Here is a 26,978-nt window from a genome sequence, read left to right as displayed (position 1 = left end):
ATATCTACACCGCTACCTGTATAAACATGGAAATATCAGCACCGCTATCTGTATGAACATGGAAATATCTACACCGCTATCTGTATGACCATGGAAATATCTATACCGCTATCTGTATGAACATGGAATTATCTACAAAGCTATCTGAATGAACATGGAAATATCTACACCGCTATCTGTTTGAACATGGAAATATCTACACCGCTATCTGCATGAAAATGGAAATATCTACAAAGCTATCTGCATATACACGGAAATATCTACACAGCTATCCCTTTACACACGGAAATAACTACACCGCCATATCTATAAAAATGGAAACATCTACACCGCCATCTGTATGAACATATAATTATCTACACCACCATCAGTATTAAGATGGAGATATCTACACCGCTATCTGTATAAAACTGGAAATATCTACACGGCTATCTGTATAAACATGGAAATATCTACACAGCTATCTGTATAAACATGGAAATATCAACACCACTACCTGTATAAACATGGAAATATCAGCACAGCTATCTGTATGAACATGGAAATATCTACACCGCTATCTGTACGAACATGGAAATATCTACACCGCTGTCTGTATGAACATGGAAATAGCTACACCGCTATCTGTATGAACATGGAAATATCTACACCACTATCTGTATGAACATGGAAATATCTAAACCGCTATCAGTATGAACATGGATATATCTACACAGCCATCTGGATGAACATGGAAATATCTACACCGCTATCTGTATGAACATGGATATATCTACACAGCCATCTGGATAAACATGGAAATATCTACACCGCTATCTGTATGAACATATATATATCTACACAGCCCTCTGGATGAACATGGAAATATCCACACCGCTATCTGTTTGAACATGGAAATATCTACACCGCTGTCTGCATGAAAATGGAAATATCTAAACAGCTTTCTGCATATACATGGAAATATCTACACAGCTATCTCTTTACACATGGAAATATCTACACCGCTATCTGTATAAACATGGAAATATCTACACCACTATCTGTTTGAAGATGGAAATATATACACCGCTATCTGCATGAAAATGGAAATATCTACACAGCTATCTGCATATACATGGAAATATCTACACAGCTATCTCTTTACACATGGAAATAACTACACCGCTATCTGCATGAACATGGAAATATCTACACCGCCATCTGTATGAACATGGAAATATCTGCACCGCCATCTGTATGAACATATAAATATTTACACCGCCATCTGTATTAAGATGGAGATATCTACACCGCTATCTGAATAAACATGGAAATATCTACACCACTATCTGTATAAACATGGAAATATCTACACCGCTATCTGTATAAACATGGAAATATCTACACCGCTACCTGTATAAGCATGGAAATATCAGCACCGCTATCTGTATGAACATGGAAATATCTACACCGCTATCTGTATGAACATGGAAATATCTACACTGCTATCTGTATGAACATGGAAATATCTACACCGCTATCTGCAAGAACATGGATATATCTACACAGCCCTCTGGATGAACATGGAAATATCCACACCGCTATCTGTGTAAACATGCATACCTCTTCACCGCTAGCTGTATAAACATGGAAATATCTACACCGCTATCTGTATGAACATGGAAATATCTACACCGCTATCTGTTTGAAGATGGAAATATATACACCGCTATCTGCATGAAAATGGAAATATCTACACAGCTATCTGCATACACATGGAAATATCTACACAGCTATCTCTTTACACATGGAAATAACTACACCGTTATCTGTATGAACATGGAAATATCTACACCGCCATCTGTATGAACATGGAAATATCTGCACCGCCATCTGTATGAACATATAAATATCTACACCGCCATCTGTATTAAGATGGAGATATCTACACCGCTATCTGAATAAACATGGAAATATCTACACCGTTATCTGTATAAACATGGAAATATCTACACCGCTATCTGTATAAACATGGAAATATCTACACCGCTACCTGTATAAACATGGAAATATCAGCACCGCTATCTGAATCAACATGGAAATATCTACACCGCTATCTGTATGACCATGGAAATATCTACACCGCTATCTGTATGAACATGGAATTATCTACAAAGCTATTTGAATGAACATGGAAATATCTACACCGCTATCTGTTTGAACATGGAAATATCTACACCGCTATCTGCATGAAAATAGAAATATCTACAAAGCTATCTGCATATACACGGAAATATCTACACAGCTATCCCTTTACACACGGAAATAACTACACCGCCATATCTATAAAAATGGAAACATCTACACCGCCATCTGTATGAACATATAAATATCTACACCACCATCAGTATTAAGATGGAGATATCTACACCGCTATCGGTATAAACCTGGAAATATCTACACGGCTATCTGTATAAACATGGAAATATCTACACAGCTATCTGTATAAACATGGAAATATCAACAGCACTACCTGTATAAACATGGAAATATCAGCACCGCTATCTGAATGAACATGGAAATATCTACACCGCTATCTGTACGAACATGGAAATATCTACACCGCTATCTGTATGAACATGGAAATAGCTACACCGCTATCTGTATGAACATGGAAATAGCTACACCGCTATCAGTATGAACATGGAAATATCTACACCGCTATCAGTATGAACATGGATATATCTACACAGCCATCTGGATGAACATGGAAATATCTACACCGCTATCTGTATGAACATGGATATATCTACACAGCCATCTGGATAAACATGGAAATATCTACACCGCTATCTGTATGAACATGGATATATCTACACAGCCCTCTGGATGAACATGGAAATATCCACACCGCTATCTGTGTAAACATGCATACCTCTTCACCGCTAGCTGTATAAACATGGAAATATCTACACCGCTATCTGTATGAACATGGAAATATCTACACCGCTATCTGTTTGAAGATGGAAATATATACACCGCTATCTGCATGAAAATGGAAATATCTACACAGCTATCTGCATATACATGGAAATATCTACACAGCTATCTCTTTACACATGGAAATAACTACACCGCTATCTGTATGAACATGGAAATATCTACACCGCTATCTGTACGAACATGGAATTATCTACACCGCTATCTGTATGAACATGGAAATAGCTACAAAGGTATCTGTATGAACATGGAAATATCTACACCGCTATCTGTGTAAATATGCATACATCTTCACCGCAATCTGTATAAACATGGAAATATCTACACCGCTATCTGTATGAACATGGAAATATCTACACCGCTATCTGTTTGAACATGGAAATATCTACACCGCTGTCTGCATGAAAATGGATATATCTACACAGCTATCTGCATATACATGGAAATATCTACACAGCTATCTCTTTACACATGGAAATAACTACAACGCTATCTGTATGAACATGGAAATATCTACACCGCCATCTGTATGAACATGGAAATATCTGCACCGACATATGTATGAACTTATACATAACTACACGGCCATCTGTATAAAGATGGAGATATCTACACCGATATCTGCATGAAAATGGAAATATCTACACTGCTATCTGCATATACATGGAAATATCTACACAGCTATCTCTTTAAAAATGGAAATAACCACACTGCTATCTGTATGAACATGGAAATATCTACACCGCCATCTGTATGAACATGGAAATATCTGCACCGCCATCTGTATGAACATATAAATATCTACACTGCCATCTGTATTAAGATGGAGATATGTACACCGCTATCTGTATAAACATGGAAATATCTACACCGCTATCTGTATAAACATGGAAATATCTACACCGCTATCTGTATAAACATGGAAATATCTACACCGCTACCTGTATAAGCATGGAAATATCAGCACCGCTATCTGTATGAACATGGAAATATCTACACCGATATCTGTATGAACATGGACATATCTACACCGCTATCTGTATGAACATGGAAATATCTACACCGCTATCTGTATGAACATGGAAATACCTACACCGCTATCTGTATGAACATGGATATATCTACACAGCCCTCTGGATGAACATGGAAATATCCACACCGCTATCTGTGTAAACATGCATACCTCTTCACCGCTTGCTGTATAAACATGGAAATATCTACACCGCTATCTGTATGAACATGGAAATATCTACACCACTATCTGTTTCAAGATGGAAATATATACACCGCTATCTGCATGAAAATGGAAATATCTACACAGCTATCTGCATATACATGGAAATATCTACACAGCTATCTCTTTACACATGGAAATAACTACACCGCTATCTGCATGAACATGGAAATATCTACACCGCCATCTGTATGAACATGGAAATATCTGCACCGCCATCTGTATGAACATATAAATATCTACACCGCCATCTGTATTAAGATGGAGATATCTACACCGCTATCTGAATAAACATGGAAATATCTACACCGCTATCTGTATAAACATGGAAATATCTACACCGCTATCTGTATAAACATGGAAATATCTACACCGCTACCTGTATAAACATGGAAATATCAGCACCGCTATCTGTATGAACATGGAAATATCTACACCGCTATCTGTATGACCATGGAAATATCTTCACCGCTATCTGTATGAACATGGAATTATCTACAAAGCTATCTGAATGAACATGGAAATATCTACACCGCTATCTGTTTGAACATGGAAATATCTACACCGCTATCTGCATGAAAATGGAATTATCTACAAAGCTATCTGCACATACATGGAAATATCTACACAGCTATCTCTTTACACACGGAAATAACTACACCGCCATATCTATAAACATGGAAACATCTACACCGCCATCTGTATGAACATATAAATATCTACACCACCATTAGTATTAAGATGGAGATATCTACACCGCTATCTGTGTAAACCTGGAAATATCTACACGGCTATTTGTATAAACATGGAAATATCTACACAGCTATCTGTATAAACATGGAAATATCAACACCACTACCTGTATAAACATGGAAATATCAGCACCGCTATCTGTATGAACATGGAAATATCTACACCGCTATCAGTATGAACATGGAAATATCTACACCGCTATCTGTATGAACATGGAAATATCTACACCGCTATCAGTATGAACATGGATATATCTACACAGCCATCTGGATGAACATGGAAATATCTACACCGCTATCTGTATGAACATGGATATATCTACACAGCCATCTGGATGAGCATGGAAATATCTACACCGCTATCTGTGTAAACATGCATACATCTTCACCGCTATCTGTATAAACATGGAAATATCTACACCGCTATCTTTATGAACATGGAAATATCTACACCGCTATCTGTATGAACATGGAAATATCTACACCGCTATCTGATTGAACATGGAAATATCTTCACCGCTATCTGCATGAAAATGGAAATATCTACACCGCTATCTGCATGAAAATGGAAATATCTACACAGCTATCTGCATATACATGGAAATATCCACAAAGCTATCTCTTTACACATGGAAATAACTACACCGCTATCTCTATAAACATGGAAATATCTACACCACCATCTGCAAGAACATGGAAATTTCTGCACCACCATCTGTATGAACATATAAATATCTACACCAGCATATGTATTAAGATGGAGATATCTACACCGCTATCTGTATAAACCTGGAAATATCTACACCGCTATCGGTATAAACATGGAAATATCCACACCGCTATCTGTATAAACATGGAAATATCAGCACCGCTATCTGTATGAACATGGAAATATCTACACCGCTATCTGTACGAAAATTGAAATACCTACACTGCTATCTGTATGAACATGGAAATAGCTACACCGGTATCTGTATAAACATGGAAATGTCTACACCGCTATCTGTATGAACATGGAAATATCTACACCATTACCTGTATAAACATGGAAATATCTACACTGCTATCTGTATAAACATGGATATATCTACACCACCATCTGGATGAACACGGAAATATCTACACCGCTATCTGTACGAACATGGAAATATCTACACCGCTATCTGTGTAAATATGCATACATCTTCACCGCAATCTGTATAAACATGGAAATATCTACACCGCTATCTGTATGAACATGGAAATATCTACACCGCTATCTGTTTGAACATGGAAATATCTAAACCGCTGTCTGCATGAAAATGGAAATATCTACACAGCTATCTGCATGAAAATGGAAATATCCACAAAGCTATCTCTTTACACATGGAAATAACTACACCGCTATCTCTATAAACATGGAAATATCTACACCACCATCTGTATGAACATGGAAATATCTGCACCGCCATCTGTATGAACATATAAATATCTACACTGCCATCTGTATTAAGATGGAGATATCTACACCGCTATCTGAATAAACATGGAAATATCTACACCGCTATCTGTATAAACATGGAAATATCTAAACCGCTATCTGTATAAACATGGAAATATCTACACCGCTAAATGTATAAACATGGAAATATCAGCACCGCTATCTGTATGAACATGGAAATATCTACACCGCTATCTGTATGACCATGGAAATATCTACACCGCTATCTGTATGAACATGGAATTATCTACAAAGCTATCTGAATGAACATGGAAATATCTACACCGCTATCTGTTTGAACATGGAAATATCTACACCGCTATCTGCATGAAAATGGAAATATCTACAAAGCTATCTGCATATACACGGAAATATCTACACAGCTATCTCTTTACACACGGAAATAACTACACCGCCATATCTATAAACATGGAAACATCTACACCGCCATCTGTATGAACATATAAATATCTACACCACCATCAGTATTAAGATGGAGATATCTACACCGCTATCTGTATAAACCTGGAAATATCTACACGGCTATTTGTATAAACATGGAAATATCTACACAGCTATCTGTATAAACATGGAAATATCAACACCACTACCTGTATAAACATGGAAATATCAGCACCGCTATCTGTATGAACATGGAAATATCTACACCGCTATCTGTATGAACATGGAAATATCTACACCGCTATCTGTATGAACATGGAAATATCTACACCGCTATCAGTATGAACATGGATATATCTACACAGCCATCTGGATGAACATGGAAATATCTACACCGCTATCTGTATGAACATGGATATATCTACACAGCCATCTGGATGAGCATGGAAATATCTACACCGCTATATGTGAAAGCATGCATACATCTTCACCGCTATCTGTATAAACATGGAAATATCTACACCGCTATCTTTATGAACATGGAAATATCTACACCGCTGTCTGTATGAACATGGAAATATCTACACCGCTATCTGATGGAACATGGAAATATCTTCACCGCTATCTGCATGAAAATGGAAATATCTACACAGCTATCTGCATATACATGGAAATATCCACAAAGCTATCTCTTTACACATGGAAATAACTACACCGCTATCTCTATAAACATGGAAATATCTACACCACCATCTGCAAGAACATGGAAATTTCTGCACCACCATCTGTATGAACATATAAATATCTACACCACCATATGTATTAAGATGGAGATATCTACACCGCTATCTGTATAAACCTGGAAATATCTACACCGCTATCGGTATAAACATGGAAATATCTACACCGCTATCTGTATAAACATGGAAATATCCACACCACTACCTGTATAAACATGGAAATATCAGCACCGCTATCTGTATGAACATGGAAATATCTACACCGCTATCTGTACGAAAATGGAAATACCTACACTGCTATCTGTATGAACATGGAAATAGCTACACCGGTATCTGTATAAACATGGAAATGTCTACACCGCTATCTGTATGAACATGGAAATATCTACACCATTACCTGTATAAACATGGAAATATCTACACTGCTATCTGTATAAACATGGATATATCTACACCACCATCTGGATGAACACGGAAATATCTACACCGCTATCTGTACGAACATGGAAATATCTACACCGCTATCTGTGTAAATATGCATACGTCTTCACCGCAATCTGTATAAACATGGAAATATCTACACCGCTATCTGTATGAACATGGAAATATCTACACCGCTATCTGTTTGAACATGGAAATATCTAAACCGCTGTCTGCATGAAAATGGAAATATCTACACAGCTATCTGCATATACATGGAAATATCTACACAGCTATCTCTTTACACATGGAAATAACTACAACGCTATCTGTATGATCATGGAAATATCTACACCGCCATCTGTATGAACATGGAAATATCTGCACCGACATCCGTATGAACATATACATAACTACACGGCCATCTGTATAAAGATGGAGATATCTACACCGATATCTGCATGAAAATGGAAATATCTACACTGCTATCTGCATATACATGGAAATATCTACACAGCTATCTCTTTAAAAATGGAAATAACCACACTGCTATCTGTATGAACATGGAAATATCTACACCGCCATCTGTATGAACATGGATATATCTACACAGCCCTCTGGATGAACATGGAAATATCCACACTGCTATCTGTGTAAACATGCATACCTCTTCACCGCTTGCTGTATAAACACGGAAATATCTACACCGCTATCTGTATGAACATGGAAATATCTAAACCACTATCTGTTTGTAGATGGAAATATATACACCGCTATCTGCATGAAAATGGAAATATCTACACAGCTATCTGCATATACATGGAAATATCTACACAGCTATCTCTTTACACATGGAAATAACTACACCGCTATCTGCATGAACATGGAAATATCTACACCGCCATCTGTATGAACATGGAAATATCTGCACCGCCATCTGTATGAACATATAAATATCTACACCGCCATCTGTATTAAGATGGAGATATCTACACCGCTATCTGAATAAACATGGAAATATCTACACCACTATCTGTATAAACATGGAAATATCTACACCGCTATCTGTATAAACATGGAAATATCTACACCGCTACCTGTATAAACATGGAAATATCAGCACCGCTATCTGTATGAACATGGAAATATCTACACCGCTATCTGTATGACCATGGAAATATCTACACCGCTATCTGTATGAACATGGAATTATCTACAAAGCTATCTGAATGAACATGGAAATATCTACACCGCTATCTGTTTGAACATGGAAATATCTACACCGCTATCTGCATGAAAATGGAAATATCTACAAAGCTATCTGCATATACACGGAAATATCTACACAGCTATCTCTTTACACACAGAAATAACTACACCGCCATATCTATAAACATGGAAACATCTACACAGCCATCTGTATGAACATATAAATATCTACACCACCATCAGTATTAAGATGGAGATATCTACACCGCTATCTGTATAAACCTGGAAATATCTACACTGCTATCTGTATAAACATGGAAATATCTACACAACTATCTGTATAAACATGGAAGTATCAACACCACTACATGTATAAACATGGAAATATCAGCACCGCTATCTGTATGAACATGGAAATATCTACACCGCTATCTGTATGAACATGGAAATATCTACACTGCTATCTGTATGAACATGGAAATATCTACACCGCTATCAGTATGAACATGGATATATCTACACAGCCATCTGGATGAACATGGAAATATCTACACCGCTATCTGTACGAACATGGATATATCTACACAGCCATCTGGATGAGCATGGAAATATCTACACCGCTATCTGTGTAAACATGCATACATCTTCACCGCTATCTGTATAAACATGGAAATAACTACACCGCTATCTTTATGAACATGGAAATATCTACACCGCTATCTGTATGAACATGGAAATATCTACACCGCTATCTGTTTGAACATGGAAATATCTACACCGCTGTCTGCATGAAAATGGAAATATCTAAACAGCTTTCTGCATATACATGGAAATATCTACACAGCTATCTCTTTACACATGGAAATAACTGCAACGCTATCTGTATGAACATGGAAATATCTACACCGCCATCTGTATGAACATGGAAATATCTGCACCGACATCTGTATGAACATATACAAAACTACACGGCCATCTGTATAAAGATGGAGATATCTACACCGATATCTGCATGAAAATGGAAATATCTACACTGCTATCTGCATATACATGGAAATATCTACACAGCTATCTCTTTAAAAATGGAAATAACCACACTGCTATCTGTATGAATATGGAAATATCTACACCGCCATCTGTATGAACATGGAAATATCTGCACCGCCATCTGTATGAACATATAAATATCTACACCGCCATCTGTATTAAGATGGAGATATGTACACCGCTATCTGTATAAACATGGAAATATCTACACCGCTATCTGTATAAACATGGAAATATCTACACCGCTACCTGTATAAGCATGGAAATATCAGCACCGCTATCTGTATGAACATGGAAATATCTACACCGCTATCTGTATGAACATGGAAATATCTACACCGCTATCTGTATGAACATGGAAATATCTACACCGCTATCTATATGAACATGGAAATATCTACACCGCTATCTGTAAGAACATGGATATATCTACACAGCCCTCTGGATGAACATGGAAATATCCACACCGCTATCTGTGTAAACATGCATACCTCTTCACCGCTAGCTGTATAAACATGGAAATATCTACACCGCTATCTGTATGAACATGGAAATATCTACACCGCTATCTGTTTGAAGATGGAAATATATACACCGCTATCTGCATGAAAATGGAAATATCTACACAGCTATCTGCATATACATGGAAATATCTACACAGCTATCTCTTTACACATGGAAATAACTACACCGCTATCTGTATGAACATGGAAATATCTACACCGCCATCTGTATGAAGATGGAAATATCTGCACCGCCATCTGTATGAACATGTAAATATCTACACCGCCATCTGTATTAAGATGGAGATATCTACACCGCTATCTGAATAAACATGGAAATATCTACACCGTTATCTGTATAAACATGGAAATATCTACACCGCTATCTGTATAAACATGGAAATATCTACACCGCTACCTGTATAAACATGGAAATATCAGCACCGCTATCTGTATCAACATGGAAATATCTACACCTCTATCTGTATGACCATTTAAATATCTACACCGCTATCTGTATGAACATGGAATTATCTACAAAGCTATCTGAATGAACATGGAAATATCTACACCGCTATCTGTTTGAACATGGAAATATCTACACCGCTATCTGCATGAAAATGGAAATATCTAAAAGCTATCTGCATATACACGGAAATATCTACACAGCTATCCCTTTACACACGGAAATAACTACACCGCCATATCTATAAAAATGGAAACATCTACACCGCGATCTGTATGAACATATAAATATCTACACCACCATCAGTATTAAGATGGAGATATCTACACCGCTATCTGTATAAACCTGGAAATATCTACACGGCTATCTGTATAAACATGGAAATATCTACACAGCTATCTGTATAAACATGGAAATATCAACACCACTACCTGTATAAACATGGAAATATCAGCACCGCTATCTGTATGAACATGGAAATATCTACACCGCTATCTGTACGAACATGGAAATATCTACACCGCTATCTGTATGAACATGGAAATAGCTACACCGCTATCTGTATGAACATGGAAATAGCTACACCACTATCTGTATGAACATGGAAATATCTACACCGCTATCAGTATGAACATGGATATATCTACACAGCCATCTGGATGAACATGGAAATATCTACACCGCTATCTGTATGAACATGGATATATCTACACAGCCATCTGGATAAACATGGAAATATCTACACAGCTATCTGTATGAACATGGATATATCTACACAGCCCTCTGGATGAACATGGAAATATCCACACCGCTATCTGTGTAAACATGCATACCTCTTCACCGCTAGCTGTATAAACATGGAAATATCTACACCGCTATCTGTATGAACATGGAAATATCTACACCGCTATCTGTTTGAAGATGGAAATATATACACCGCTATGTGCATGAAAATGGAAATATCTACACAGCTATCTGCATATACATGGAAATATCTACACAGCTATCTCTTTACACATGGAAATAACTACACCGCTATCTGTATGAACATGGAAATATCTACACCGCTATCTGTATGAACATGGAATTATCTACACCGCTATCTGTATGAACATGGAAATAGCTACACCGGTATCTGTATGAACATGGAAATATCTAAACCGCTATCTGTGTAAATATGCATACATCTTCACCGCAATCTGTATAAACATGGAAATATCTACACCGCTATCTGTGTAAACATGCATACATCTTCACCGCTATCTGTATAAACATGGAAATATCTACACCGCTATCTTTATGAACATGGAAATATCTACACCGCTATCTGTATGAACATGGAAATATCTACACCGCTATCTGATTGAACATGGAAATATCTTCACCGCTATCTGCATGAAAATGGAAATATCTACACCGCTATCTGCATGAAAATGGAAATATCTACAAAGCTATCTGCATATACACGGAAATATCTACACAGCTATCTCTTAACACACGGAAATAACTACACCGCCATATCTATAAACATGGAAACATCTACACCGCCATCTGTATGAACATATAAATATCTACACCACCATCAGTATTAAGATGGAGATATCTACACCGCTATCTGTATAAACCTGGAAATATCTACATGGCTATTTGTATAAACATGGAAATATCTACACAGCTATCTGTATAAACATGGAAATATCAACACCACTACCTGTATAAACATGGAAATATCAGCACCGCTATCTGTATGAACATGGAAATATCTACACCGCTATCTGTATGAACATGGAAATATCTACACCGCTATCTGTATGAACATGGAAATATCTATACCGCTATCAGTATGAACATGGATATATCTACACAGCCATCTGGATGAACATGGAAATATCTACACCGCTATCTGTATGAACATGGATATATCTACACAGCCATCTGGATGAGCATGGAAATATCTACACCGCTCTCTGTGTAAACATACATACATCTTCACCGCTATCTGTATAAACATGGAAATATCTACACCGCTATCTTTATGAACATGGAAATATCTACACCGCTATCTGTATGAACATGGAAATATCTACACCGCTATCTGATTGAACATGGAAATATCTTCACTGCTATCTGCATGAAAATGGAAATATCTACCCAGCTATCTGCATATACATGGAAATATCCACAAAGCTATCTCTTTACACATGGAAATAACTACACCGCTATCTCTATAAACATGGAAATATCTACACCACCATCTGTATGAACATGGAAATATCTGCACCGCCATCTGTATGAACATATAAATATCTACACCGCCATCTGTATTAAGATGGAGATATCTACACCGCTATCTGAATAAACATGGAAATATCTACACCGCTATCTGTATAAACATGGAAATATCTAAACCGCTATCTGTATAAACATGGAAATATCTACACCGCTACCTGTATAAACATGGAAATATCAGCACCGCTATCTGTATGAACATGGAAATATCTACACCGCTATCTGTATGACCATGGAAATATCTACACCGCTATCTGTATGAACATGGAATTATCTACAAAGCTATCTGAATGAACATGGAAATATCTACACCGCTATCTGTTTGAACATGGAAATATCTACACCGCTATCTGCATGAAAATGGAAATATCTACAAAGCTATCTGCATATACACGGAAATATCTACACAGCTATCTCTTTACACACGGAAATAACTACACCGCCATATCTATAAACATGGAAACATCTACACCGCCATCTGTATGAACATATAAATATCTACACCACCATCAGTATTAAGATGGAGATATCTACACCGCTATCTGTATAAACCTGGAAATATCTACACGGCTATTTGTATAAACATGGAAATATCTACACAGCTATCTGTATAAACATGGAAATATCAACACCACTACCTGTATAAACATGGAAATATCAGCACCGCTATCTGTATGAACATGGAAATATCTACACCGCTATCTGTATGAACATGGAAATATCTACACCGCTATCTGTATGAACATGGAAATATCTACACCGCTATCAGTATGAACATGGATATATCTACACAGCCATCTGGATGAACATGGAAATATCTACACCGCTATCTGTATGAACATGGATATATCTACACAGCCATCTGGATGAGCATGGAAATATCTACACCGCTATATGTGAAAGCATGCATACATCTTCACCGCTATCTGTATAAACATGGAAATATCTACACCGCTATCTTTATGAACATGGAAATATCTACACCGCTATCTGTATGAACATGGAAATATCTACACCGCTATCTGATGGAACATGGAAATATCTTCACCGCTATCTGCATGAAAATGGAAATATCTACACAGCTATCTGCATATACATGGAAATATCCACAAAGCTATCTCTTTACACATGGAAATAACTACACCGCTATCTCTATAAACATGGAAATATCTACACCACCATCTGCAAGAACATGGAAATTTCTGCACCACCATCTGTATGAACATATAAATATCTACACCACCATATGTATTAAGATGGAGATATCTACACCGCTATCTGTATAAACCTGGAAATATCTACACCGCTATCGGTATAAACATGGAAATATCTACACCGCTATCTGTATAAACATGGAAATATCCACACCACTACCTGTATAAACATGGAAATATCAGCACCGCTATCTGTATGAACATGGAAATATCTACACCGCTATCTGTACGAAAATGGAAATACCTACACTGCTATCTGTATGAACATGGAAATAGCTACACCGGTATCTGTATAAACATGGAAATGTCTACACCGCTATCTGTATGAACATGGAAATATCTACACCATTACCTGTATAAACATGGAAATATCTACACTGCTATCTGTATAAACATGGATATATCTACACCACCATCTGGATGAACACGGAAATATCTACACCGCTATCTGTACGAACATGGAAATATCTACACCGCTATCTGTGTAAATATGCATACGTCTTCACCGCAATCTGTATAAACATGGAAATATCTACACCGCTATCTGTATGAACATGGAAATATCTACACCACTATCTGTTTGAACATGGAAATATCTAAACCGCTGTCTGCATGAAAATGGAAATATCTACACAGCTATCTGCATATACATGGAAATATCTACACAGCTATCTCTTTACACATGGAAATAACTACAACGCTATCTGTATGATCATGGAAATATCTACACCGCCATCTGTATGAACATGGAAATATCTGCACCGACATCCGTATGAACATATACATAACTACACGGCCATCTGTATAAAGATGGAGATATCTACACCGATATCTGCATGAAAATGGAAATATCTACACTGCTATCTGCATATACATGGAAATATCTACACAGCTATCTCTTTAAAAATGGAAATAACCACACTGCTATCTGTATGAACATGGAAATATCTACACCGCCATCTGTATGAACATGGATATATCTACACAGCCCTCTGGATGAACATGGAAATATCCACACTGCTATCTGTGTAAACATGCATACCTCTTCACCGCTTGCTGTATAAACACGGAAATATCTACACCGCTATCTGTATGAACATGGAAATATCTAAACCACTATCTGTTTGTAGATGGAAATATATACACCGCTATCTGCATGAAAATGGAAATATCTACACAGCTATCTGCATATACATGGAAATATCTACACAGCTATCTCTTTACACATGGAAATAACTACACCGCTATCTGCATGAACATGGAAATATCTACACCGCCATCTGTATGAACATGGAAATATCTGCACCGCCATCTGTATGAACATATAAATATCTACACCGCCATCTGTATTAAGATGGAGATATCTACACCGCTATCTGAATAAACATGGAAATATCTACACCACTATCTGTATAAACATGGAAATATCTACACCGCTATCTGTATAAACATGGAAATATCTACACCGCTACCTGTATAAACATGGAAATATCAGCACCGCTATTTGTATGAACATGGAAATATCTACACCGCTATCTGTATGACCATGGAAATATCTAAACCGCTATCTGTATGAACATGGAATTATCTACAAAGCTATCTGAATGAACATGGAAATATCTACACCGCTATCTGTTTGAACATGGAAATATCTACACCGCTATCTGCATGAAAATGGAAATATCTACAAAGCTATCTGCATATACACGGAAATATCTACACAGCTATCTCTTTACACACAGAAATAACTACACCGCCATATCTATAAACATGGAAACATCTACACCGCCATCTGTATGAACATATAAATATCTACACCACCATCAGTATTAAGATGGAGATATCTACACCGCTATCTGTATAAACCTGGAAATATCTACACTGCTATCTGTATAAACATGGAAATATCTACACAACTATCTGTATAAACATGGAAGTATCAACACCACTACATGTATAAACATGGAAATATCAGCACCGCTATCTGTATGAACATGGAAATATCTACACCGCTATCTGTATGAACATGGAAATATCTACACTGCTATCTGTATGAACATGGAAATATCTACACCGCTATCAGTATGAACATGGATATATCTACACAGCCATCTGGATGAACATGGAAATATCTACACCGCTATCTGTACGAACATGGATATATCTACACAGCCATCTGGATGAGCATGGAAATATCTACACCGCTATCTGTGTAAACATGCATACATCTTCACCGCTATCTGTATAAACATGGAAATAACTACACCGCTATCTTTATGAACATGGAAATATCTACACCGCTATCTGTATGAACATGGAAATATCTACACCGCTATCTGTTTGAACATGGAAATATCTACACCGCTGTCTGCATGAAAATGGAAATATCTAAACAGCTTTCTGCATATACATGGAAATATCTACACAGCTATCTCTTTACACATGGAAATAACTGCAACGCTATCTGTATGAACATGGAAATATCTACACCGCCATCTGTATGAACATGGAAATATCTGCACCGACATCTGTATGAACATATACATAACTACACGGCCATCTGTATAAAGATGGAGATATCTACACCGATATCTGCATGAAAATGGAAATATCTACACTGCTATCTGCATATACATGGAAATATCTACACAGCTATCTCTTTAAAAATGGAAATAACCACACTGCTATCTGTATGAACATGGAAATATCTACACCGCCATCTGTATGAACATGGAAATATCTGCACCGCCATCTGTATGAACATATAAATATCTACACCGCCATCTGTATTAAGATGGAGATATGTACACCGCTATCTGTATAAACATGGAAATATCTACACCGCTATCTGTATAAACATGGAAATATCTACACCGCTACCTGTATAAGCATGGAAATATCAGCACCGCTATCTGTATGAACATGGAAATATCTACACCGCTATCTGTATGAACATGGAAATATCTACACCGCTATCTGTATGAACATGGAAATATCTACACCGCTATCTATATGAACATGGAAATATCTACACCGCTATCTGTAAGAACATGGATATATCTACACAGCCCTCTGGATGAACATGGAAATATCCACACCGCTATCTGTGTAAACATGCATACCTCTTCACCGCTAGCTGTATAAACATGGAAATATCTACACCGCTATCTGTATGAACATGGAAATATCTACACCGCTATCTGTTTGAAGATGGAAATATATACACCGCTATCTGCATGAAAATGGAAATATCTACACAGCTATCTGCATATACATGGAAATATCTACACAGCTATCTCTTTACACATGGAAATAACTACACCGCTATCTGTATGAACATGGAAATATCTACACCGCCATCTGTATGAAGATGGAAATATCTGCACCGCCATCTGTATGAACATATAAATATCTACACCGCCATCTGTATTAAGATGGAGATATCTACACCGCTATCTGAATAAACATGGAAATATCTACACCGTTATCTGTATAAACATGGAAATATCTACACCGCTATCTGTATAAACATGGAAATATCTACACCGCTACCTGTATAAACATGGAAATATCAGCACCGCTATCTGTATCAACATGGAAATATCTACACCTCTATCTGTATGACCATTTAAATATCTACACCGCTATCTGTATGAACATGGAATTATCTACAAAGCTATCTGAATGAACATGGAAATATCTACACCGCTATCTGTTTGAACATGGAAATATCTACACCGCTATCTGCATGAAAATGGAAATATCTAAAAGCTATCTGCATATACACGGAAATATCTACACAGCTATCCCTTTACACACGGAAATAACTACACCGCCATATCTATAAAAATGGAAACATCTACACCGCGATCTGTATGAACATATAAATATCTACACCACCATCAGTATTAAGATGGAGATATCTACACCGCTATCTGTATAAACCTGGAAATATCTACACGGCTATCTGTATAAACATGGAAATATCTACACAGCTATCTGTATAAACATGGAAATATCAACACCACTACCTGTATAAACATGGAAATATCAGCACCGCTATCTGTATGAACATGGAAATATCTACACCGCTATCTGTACGAACATGGAAATATCTACACCGCTATCTGTATGAACATGGAAATAGCTACACCGCTATCTGTATGAACATGGAAATAGCTACACCACTATCTGTATGAACATGGAAATATCTACACCGCTATCAGTATGAACATGGATATATCTACACAGCCATCTGGATGAACATGGAAATATCTACACCGCTATCTGTATGAACATGGATATATCTACACAGCCATCTGGATAAACATGGAAATATCTACACCGCTATCTGTATGAACATGGATATATCTACACAGCCCTCTGGATGAACATGGAAATATCCACACCGCTATCTGTGTAAACATGCATACCTCTTCACCGCTAGCTGTATAAACATGGAAATATCTACACCGCTATCTGTATGAACATGGAAATATCTACACCGCTATCTGTTTGAAGATGGAAATATATACACCGCTATGTGCATGAAAATGGAAATATCTACACAGCTATCTGCATATACATGGAAATATCTACACAGCTATCTCTTTACACATGGAAATAACTACACCGCTATCTGTATGAACATGGAAATATCTACACCGCTATCTGTATGAACATGGAATTATCTACACCGCTATCTGTATGAACATGGAAATAGCTACACCGGTATCTGTATGAACATGGAAATATCTAAACCGCTATCTGTGTAAATATGCATACATCTTCACCGCAATCTGTATAAACATGGAAATATCTACACCGCTATCTGTATGAACATGGAAATATCTACACCGCTATCTGTTTGAACATGGAAATATCTACAAGTCTGTCTGCATGAAAATGGAAATATCTACACAGCTATCTGCATATACATGGAAATATCTACACAGCTATCTCTTTACACATGGAAATAACTACAACGCTATCTGTATGAACATGGAAATATCTACACCATTATCTGTATAAACATGGAAATATCTACACTGCTATCTGTATGAACATGGATATATCTACACCGCCATCTGGATGAACACGGAAATATCTACACCGCTATCTGTACGAACATGGAAATATCTACACCGCTATCTGTTTAAATATGCATACATATTCACCGCAATCTGTATAAACATGGAAATATCTACACCGCTATCTGTATGAACATGGAAATATCTACACCGCTAACTGAACATGGAAATATCTACACCACTGTCTGCATGAAAATGGAAATATCTACACAGCTATCTGCATGTACATGGAAATATCTACACAGCTATCTCTTTACATATGGAAATAACTACAACGCTATCTGTATGAACATGGAAATATCTACACCGCCATCTGTATGAACATGGAAATATCTGCACCGACATCTGTATGAACATATACATAACTACACGGCCATCTGTATAGAGATGGAGATATCTACACCGATATCTGCATGAAAATGGAAATATCTACACTGCTATCTGCATATACGTGGAAATATCTACACAGCTATCTCTTTAAAAATGGAAATAACCACACTGCTATCTGTATGAACATGGAAATATCTGCACCGCCATCTGTATGAACATATAAATATCTACACCGCCATCTGTATTAAGATGGAGATATGTACACCGCTATCTGTATAAACATGGAAATATCTACACCGCTATCTGTATAAACATGGAAATATCTACACCGCTATCTGTATAAACATTGAAATATCTACACCGCTACCTGTATAAGCATGGAAATATCAGCACCGCTATCTGTATGAACATGGAAATATCTACACCGATATCTGTATGAACATGGAAATATCTACACCGCTATCTGTATGAACATGGAAATATCTACACCGCTATCTGTATGAACATGGAAATATCTACACCGCTATCTGTATGAACATGGATATATCTACACAGCCCTCTGGATGAACATGGAAATATCCACACCGCTATCTGTGTAAACATGCATACCTCTTCACCGCTTGCTGTATAAACATGGAAATATCTACACCACTATCTGTATGAACATGGAAATATCTACACCACTATCTGTTTGAAGATGGAAATATATACACCGCTATGTGCATGAAAATGGAAATATCTACACAGCTATCTGCATATACATGGAAATATCTACACAGCTATCTCTTTACACATGGAAATAACTACACCGCTATCTGCATGAACATGGAAATATCTACACCGCCATCTGTATGAACATGGAAATATCTGCACCGCCATCTGTATGAACATATAAATATCTACACCGCCATCTGTATTAAGATGGAGATATCTACACCGCTATCTGAATAAACATGGAAATATCTACACCACTATCTGTATAAACATGGAAATATCTACACCGCTATCTGTATAAACATGGAAATATCTACACCGCTATCTGTATGACCATGGAAATATCTACACCGCTATCTGTATGAACATGGAATTATCTACAAAGCTATCTGAATGAACATGGAAATATCTACACCGCTATCTGTTTGAACATGGAAATATCTACACCGCTATCTGCATGAAAATGGAAATACCTACAAAGCTATCTGCATATACACGGAAATATCTACACAGCTATCTCTTTACACACGGAAATAACTACACCGCCATATCTATAAACATGGAAACATCTACACCGCCATCTGTATGAACATATAAATATCTACACCACCATCAGTATTAAGATGGAGATATCTACACCGCTATCTGTATAAACCTGGAAATATCTACACTGCTATCTGTATAAACATGGAAATATCTACACAGCTATCTGTATAAACATGGAAGTATCAACACCACTACCTGTATAAACATGGAAATATCAGCACCGCTATCTGTATGAACATGGAAATATCTACACCGCTATCTGTATGAACATGGAAATATCTACACTGCTATCTGTATGAACATGGAAATATCTACACCGCTATCAGTATGAACATGGATATATCTACACAGCCATCTGGATGAACATGGAAATATCTACACCGCTATCTGTATGAACATGGATATATCTACACAGCCATCTGGATGAGCATGGAAATATCTACACCGCTATCTGTGTAAACATGCATACATCTTCACCGCTATCTGTATAAACATGGAAATATCTACACCGCTATCTTTATGAACATGGAAATATCTACACCGCTATCTGTATGAACATGGAAATATCTACACCGCTATCTGTTTGAACATGGAAATATCTACACCGCTGTCTGCATGAAAATGGAAATATCTAAACAGCTTTCTGCATATACATGGAAATATCTACACAGCTATCTCTTTACACATGGAAATATCTACAACGCTATCTGTATGAACATGGAAATATCTACACCGCCATCTGTATGAACATGGAAATATCTGCACCGACATCTGTATGAACATATACATAACTACACGGCCATCTGTATAAAGATGGAGATATCTACACCGATATCTGCATGAAAATGGAAATATCTACACTGCTATCTGCATATACATGGAAATATCTACACAGCTATCTCTTTAAAAATGGAAATAACCACACTGCTATCTGTATGAACATGGAAATATCTACATCGCCATCTGTATGAACATGGAAATATCTGCACCGCCATCTGTATGAACATATAAATATCTACACCGCCATCTGTATTTAGATGGAGATATGTACACCGCTATCTGTATAAACATGGAAATATCTACACCGCTATCTGTATAAACATGGAAATATCTACACCGCTACCTGTATAAGCATGGAAATATCAGCACCGCTATCTGTATGAACATGGAAATATCTACACCGCTATCTGTATGAACATGGAAATATCTACACCGCTATCTGTATGAACATGGAAATATCTACACCGCTATCTGTAAGAACATGGATATATCTACACAGCCCTCTGGATGAACATGGAAATATCCACACCGCTATCTGTGTAAACATGCATACCTCTTCACCGCTAGCTGTATAAACATGGAAATATCTACACCGCTATCTGTATGAACATGGAAATATCTACACCGCTATCTGTTTGAAGATGGAAATATATACACCGCTATCTGCATGAAAATGGAAATATCTACACAGCTATCTGCATATACATGGAAATATCTACACAGCTATCTCTTTACACATGGAAATAACTACACCGCTATCTGTATGAACATGGAAATATCTACACCGCCATCTGTATGAACATGGAAATATCTACACTGCTATCTGTATGAACATGGAAATATCTACACCGCTATCAGTATGAACATGGATATATCTACACAGCCATCTGGATGAACATGGATATATCTACACAGCCATCTGGATGAACATGGAAATATCTACACCGCTATCTGTATGAACATGGATATATCTACACAGCCATCTGGATGAGCATGGAAATATCTACACCGCTATCTGTGTAAACATGCATACCTCTTCACCGCTAGCTGTATAAACATGGAAATATCTACACCGCTATCTGTATGAACATGGAAATATCTACACCGCTATCTGTTTGAAGATGGAAATATATACACCGCTATCTGCATGAAAATGGAAATATCTACACAGCTATATGCATATACATGGAAATATCTACACAGCTATCTCTTTACACATGGAAATAACTACACCGCTATCTGTATGAACATGGAAATATCTACACCGCAATCTGTACGAACATGGAATTATCTACACCGCTATCTGTATGAACATGGAAATAGCTACACCGGTATCTGTATGAACATGGAAATATCTACACCGCTATCTGTGTAAATATGCATACATCTTCACCGCAATCTCTATAAACATGGAAATATCTACACCGCTATCTGTATGAACATGGAAATATCTACACCGCTATCTGTTTGAACATGGAAATATCTACACCGCTGTCTGCATGAAAATGGAAATATCTACACAGCTATCTGCATATACATGGAAATATCTACACAGCTATCTCTTTACACATGGAAATAACTACAACGCTATCTGTACGAACATGGAAATATCTACACCGCCATCTGTATGAACATGGAAATATCTGCACCGACATCTGTATGAACATATACATAACTACACGGCGATCTGTATAAAGATGGAGATATCTACACCGATATCTGCATGAAAATGGAAATATCTACACTGCTATCTGCATATACATGGAAATATCTACACAGCTATCTCTTTAAAAATGGAAATAACCACACTGCTATCTGTATGAACATGGAAATATCTACACCGCCATCTGTATGAACATGGAAATATCTGCACCGCCATCAGTATGAACATGTAAATATCTACACCGCCATCTGTATTAAGATGGAGATATGTACACCGCTATCTGTATAAACATAGAAATATCTACACCGCTATCTGTATAAACATGGAAATATCTACACCGCTATCTGTATAAACATGGAAATATCTACACCGCTACCTGTATAAGCATGGAAATATCAGCACCGCTATCTGTATGAACATGGAAATATCTACACCGATATCTGTATGAACATGGAAATATCTACACCGCTATCTGTATGAACATGGAAATATCTACAAAGCTATCTGTATGAACATGGAAATATCTACACCGCTATCTGTATGAACATGGATATATCTACACAGCCCTCTGGATGAACATGGAAATATCCACACCGCTATCTGTGTAAACATGCATACCTCTTCACCGCTTGCTGTATAAACATGGAAATATCTACACCGCTATCTGTATGAACATGGAAATATCTACACCACTATCTGTTTCAAGATGGAAATATATACACCGCTATCTGCATGAAAATGGAAATATCTACACAGCTATCTGCATATACATGGAAATATCTACACAGCTAACTCTTTACACATGGAAATAACTACACCGCTATCTGCATGAACATGGAAATATCTACACCGCCATCTGTATGAACATGGAAATATCTGCACCGCCATCTGTATGAACATATAAATATCTACACCGCCATCTGAATTAAGATGGAGATATCTACACCGCTATCTGAATAAACATGGAAATATCTACACCGCTATCTGTATAAAGATGGAAATATCTACACCGCTATCTGTATAAACATGGAAATATCTACACCGCTACCTGTATAAACATGGAAATATCAGCACCGCTATCTGTATGAACATGGAAATATCTACACCGCTATCTGTATGACCATGGAAATATCTACACCGCTATCTGTATGAACATGGAATTATCTACAAAGCTATCTGAATGAACATGGAAATATCTACACCGCTATCTGTTTGAACATGGAAATATCTACACCGCTATCTGCATGAAAATGGAAATATCTACAAAGCTATCTGCATATACACGGAAATATCTACACAGCTATCTCTTTACACACGGAAATAACTACACCGCCATATCTATAAACATGGAAACATCTACACCGCCATCTGTATGAACATATAAATATCTACACCACCATCAGTATTAAGATGGAGATATCTACACCGCTATCTGTATAAACCTGGAAATATCTACACGGCTATTTGTATAAACATGGAAATATCTACACAACTATCTGTATAAACATGGAAATATCAACACCACTACCTGTATAAACATGGAAATATCAGCACCGCTATCTGTATGAACATGCAAATATCTACACCGCTATCTGTATGAACATGGAAATATCTACACCGCTATCTGTATGAACATGGAAATATCTACACCGCTATCTGTATGAACATGGAAATATCTACTCCGCTATCTGAATGAACATGGATATATCTACACAGCCATCTGGATGAGCATGGAAATATCTACACCGCTATCTGTGTAAACATGCATACATCTTCACCGCTATCTGTATAAACATGGAAATATCTACACCGCCATCTGTATGAACATGGAAATATCTGCACCGCCATCAGTATGAACATATAAATATCTACACCGCCATCTGTATTAAGATGGAGATATGTACACCGCTATCTGTATAAACATGGAAATATCTACACCGCTATCTGTATAAACATGGAAATATCTACACCGCTATCTGTATAAACATGGAAATATCTACACCGCTACCTGTATAAGCATGGAAATATCAGCACCGCTATCTGTATGAACATGGAAATATCTACACCGCTATCTGTATGAACATTGAAATATCTACACCGCTATCTGTATGAACATGGAAATATCTACACCGCTATCTCTATGAACATGGATATATCTACACAGCCCTCTGGATGAACATGGAAATATCCACACTGCTATCTGTGAAAACATGCATACCTCTTCACCGCTACCTGTATAAACATGGAAATATCAGCACCACTATCTGTATGAACATGGAAATATCTACACCGCTATCTGTATGACCATGGAAATATCTACACCGCTATCTGTATGAACATGGAATTATCTACAAAGCTATCTGAATGAACATGGAAATATCTACACCGCTATCTGTTTGAACATGGAAATATCTACAGCGCTATCTGCATGAAAATGGAAATATCTACAAAGCTATCTGCATATATACGGAAATATCTACACAGCTATCTCTTTACACACGGAAATAACTACACCGCCATATCTATAAACATGGAAACATCTACACCGCCATCTGTATGAACATATAAATATCAACACCACCATCAGTATTAAGATGGAGATATCTACACCGCTATCTGTATAAACCTGGAAATATCTAAACGGCTATTTGTATAAACATGGAAATATCTACACAGCTATCTCTATAAACATGGAAATATCAACACCACTACCTGTATAAACATGGAAATATCAGCACCGCTATCTGTATGAACATGGAAATATCTACACCGCTATCTGTATGAACATGGAAATATCTACACCGCTATCTGTATGAACATGGAAATATCTACACCGCTATCAGTATGAACATGGATATATCTACACAGCCATCTGGATGAACATGGAAATATCTACACCGCTATCTGTATGAACATGGATATATCTACACAGCCATCTGGATGAGCATGGAAATATCTACACCGCTATCTGTGTAAACATGCATACATCTTCACCGCTATCTGTATAAACATGGAAATATCTACACCGCTATCTGTATGAACATGGAAATATCTACACCGCTATCTGATTGAACACGGAAATATCTTCACCGCTATCTGCATGAAAATGGAAATATCTAC

The sequence above is a fragment of the Gorilla gorilla genome, chromosome 3 (assembly GCF_029281585.2).
Source record: "Gorilla gorilla gorilla isolate KB3781 chromosome 3, NHGRI_mGorGor1-v2.1_pri, whole genome shotgun sequence".
NCBI classification, from domain to species: Eukaryota; Metazoa; Chordata; class Mammalia; order Primates; family Hominidae; genus Gorilla; species Gorilla gorilla.
This window is presented reverse-complemented; position numbering follows the sequence as displayed.